At 38.6% G+C, this 3,721-nt stretch overlaps 1 pseudogene; it reads right to left on the bottom strand.

The window, feature by feature from the left end:
- Nucleotides 1-1,191: 1,191 nt before the first annotated feature.
- Nucleotides 1,192-1,609, bottom strand: LOC114497796 (annotated as a pseudogene).
- Nucleotides 1,610-3,721: the final 2,112 nt, after the last annotated feature.

Raw genomic sequence — 3,721 nt, 5'->3', positions numbered from 1 at the left:
TTACTTTTATTTCTTTTTCTTTTCTTTTATTGTAGCCCTGACCAGCATGGCTCAGTTGGTTGAGCAATCCTGAAAAGCAAAAGTTTGCTGGTTCGATTCCCAATCAGGACACATGTCTGTGTTAGGGTTCAGTTCCCAGTCAGGGCCTGTGCAAGAGGCAACTAATCAACATTTCTCTCACACATTGCTGTTTCTCTCCCTTTCTTTCTCCCTCCCTTCTCCTCTCTCCAAAAACTAAAGAAAGTCTTTAAAAATTTTGTTATTGTAGTTTTTCCTACTTTTATTTTTAAAAGATTCTATCTAGTGTTGTAACTAAAAATAAACTTCCCAAAAGTACATCTGGAGTGATGAATACTTATTTAAATGAAAAGATGTTCATGTTAAATTCAATGGAGAAAAAAAGGTTAAAAAACAGTATATAATGAAAAAATGCTCATCCTCACTCAAAATTTAAGAAATACAATTAAGACAAAATATGGCAAAGTCTTAAAAGTTTTATAATACCCATTATTGGTGCTGATGAGAAGCAGGCATTTTCATATCTGTGGGAGTATAAATTGGTGCAGGCTCTTTGGAGGGCAACTTAGCAATCACTATCAAAATTTAAAATGTACATAGCCTTTGATACAGGATTTCTATTTCAGGGAATTTACCCAACAGTTATACTAGAACATTTATGCAAAGATGTGTCACAAAGATTTTGTAATAGCAAAAGATTGCAAATGATCTAAATAGGGAAATGGCTAAAAGATGTCATACATTCACATATTGAAATACTATGAGGCCAAGAAAAATGATGATGATGATGATGATGGCCTCAATAGTAGTAGCAGCAATAGTAGTACTAGTAAGAATTATAATATTAAAAAATTATAACTGAAAAGCACAGCACAGAAATTACATATTTACTCAGAATTATCTGAGATTATGTTTTCTGCCATCAGATAAAATGAAAGTTTAAAATAATCATTGAGTTGAATTATAGGGAAAAATTATATTTTTATTCATCATCTAAATTTTGCAGACTAAATATTTATATTTGCTACCTTTGTGTTTATAAATATCTTTCTGGAATCAGGATAGATTAAAGAGAGATAAGATTACGAAGCATTTTATGTAAGGGCCTGCCACACAGTAAACAATAAATGTTTGTTATTGTCATTTTTATTTATTTATTTATTTAGGATGTTTAATAACTGAAATTTAAAAAAAAGATCTAAAACCACAGCTTCTGGAGGAACCATTTGTTCTTACCAGTCTTGTACCTCTCTTCATACTTGACCTTGACCTCACATCGACCTTACATTTCAGAGCAGGGTCTCTGAAGAGATCCTTGTTGATTACAGTTTTGTTTAAGGGGATATTCACAGAGTACCTTGTGGGCATGAGGTGACTGTAGTTATAGGCTTTCATAAAAGACTTGACCTTTGGCCTGTTGGTAGTTTTCTTCTTGCCCCCAGCAATTACTGTCAGATCCACCCACCAGAGCATGACTGTAAGGGTCGTCTGAGATGCCATCATCAATGTTCTTCATGATGACCACTTTGCATCCAGAGTAGCATCTGGCCAGGACTAGGACTACCTTCCCAGGTTTCATGAATCTGCACATTTCAACAGTAGCCATGTGGGCCTACAGCAGAAAGGTTATTGTCCTTATTAATCATGGTAATTCAAGTTAAAAGAGGTAAACTAAGCCAAGGAAGTGTAGCAATAGGAATAAAGGGAAAAAGAGCCATGTAATAGCCATGGAAGAAGTAGAATTCTCAGGACTTGGTGACCAAAAGTCAGTAGGTGATGGCAAGCTACAGCCAGCCTCCAGGATAATTTCCAGGGTGGGCTGGAGGAGCCAGATGGATGATGGAGCCCATCTCTGACACAGGAAACCCAGAAGGATGAGTGGTTTTGAGGAAAAGATAAACTCAGCTTGGGACACTATAAATTTAACAAGACCTGTGAATCTCCAAAATATGTCCACTGGGCAATTAGATCCATCCCTCCATAATTCAGTAGGAGAGGATTGGGTTAGAGCAGCAATTTTCAAGGTTTTCATCTCACAGCACACATAAACTAATTGCTAAAATCTTGTGAGATTATATATATATATATATATATATATATATATATATATACACATTTGCTGGTCTCACCAAAAAAAGGTATAATTTTGATTCATTCACACTAGACATCTATTGTTGTGTTGGCTATTGTCACTATTTTATTAGACAATCTAAGAGAAGAGAAGTCAGTGAGTCTGACTAAAGAGTCAGGTATCGCATGTTTTAAGAATTCTTGCAGTACACCAGTTGAAAATCACTGAGTTAGAGAAAAATGCCTTGGGGTATCTATCCTCACTGTAGAGGTGATGTTGTAAAGGCGTGGATTTGGATGGAACTTCTCACAGAGAGCTAAGGATGAGACCAAGGGAGCACAATGCTTAGATGTGTTATGGGTTGAAATGTATCCTCCCCAAATTCATATATTGACTTCCTAAACCCCTAGAACCTTGGAATATGACCTTATTTGGAACTAGGATCATTACAGATGTAATCATTTAAGATGATATGACTGGTGTCCTTACAGGTGGGGGAAATTTGGATGCAGAGGCATGCACACAGGGAGATCGCCACAAGACATTAAAGGCAGAGATCAGGGCGATGCTTTCACAAGCCAAGGAACCAAACTTGGCTACATCTTGAGCTTCAATTTCATGTACTCAGAGCGGTGAGACAGTAGATTTCTGTTGTGTAAGCCCCCTAGTTTGTAGTACTTTGTTATGACAACCCTGGAGAATAAATACAGAAGGTAAACAGAGAATAAAAAGCCTCCAAAGAACACCAATGTGGCAAGGTCCAAGAAAGGAGGAAAATAGCATCACCAAAACAAAAACAGGAAATAATGTCAAAGGGAGGTCATGGGCAACAAAATCATATGTTCACAAGAGGCTAAGAAGCGGGACAGAAAAGGGCTCATGGAGAAAGCTGGTCTGCAAAGAACACAGGAGTGCTGAGAGAAGCAAAGGCAAGAGACCCTGTGTTTCCAGAAAGAGAGAGGCCCAGAGAGACTCTGGCCCATGTGCATGTCCTATGAGCCCAGTGGACTTTCAGAACTGCATTCCATGAGGTTTTCATATTTTTTTCAGTAACTCTCCTTTTTATTTGCACTGAGATAAGGAGTTCAGTCATTTTATTTAAACAGCCTCTGAAATACTCCACTCCAGCCTTCTACCTGGTCTCCCTGCCTCCAGCATCTGTCCTCTCCAGTGGACCCCACGTGGGAAACCAGAGGAGTCTTCTTCAATCACTGCTTTATCACGTCACCCTCTCCTCCACATATACACACACCTTAGCTAGGTCCCCACTCCTACAGGTAGAGTACCTGAGCCTAGCTTTCACTGCCCTACTCAATCTGGCTCCAACCCACCTTTGCATGACTCCCCTATGAATACCTCATCTCTAGATAACTGAAAATCCTGAAGCTCATTCAATCTGTCTTGTTTTTAGCCTTCAAATCTTTTGTCGAGTCTTTGTCACTACCTGAAAGCCCATTCTTCCCCTCACCTACCTCATTTTATTCTGGCTATCTAACAAAGATGTTCTTAAATGCTTCTCCATGATGAAGTGGTCTCTGATCCCGTCAGCTGGTGTAGTGTCTCTTTCCCCTGAAGGCCTCCTTTATGGCACTGGTAGGATACAAGTCCTTTTCTATCTACGTTGTAATTACA

The sequence above is a fragment of the Phyllostomus discolor genome, chromosome 5, assembly GCF_004126475.2.
Source record: "Phyllostomus discolor isolate MPI-MPIP mPhyDis1 chromosome 5, mPhyDis1.pri.v3, whole genome shotgun sequence".
NCBI classification, from domain to species: domain Eukaryota; kingdom Metazoa; phylum Chordata; class Mammalia; order Chiroptera; family Phyllostomidae; genus Phyllostomus; species Phyllostomus discolor.
The sequence above is the reverse complement of the archived record's forward strand: the minus strand, read 5'-3'. Positions and strand labels throughout refer to the sequence as shown.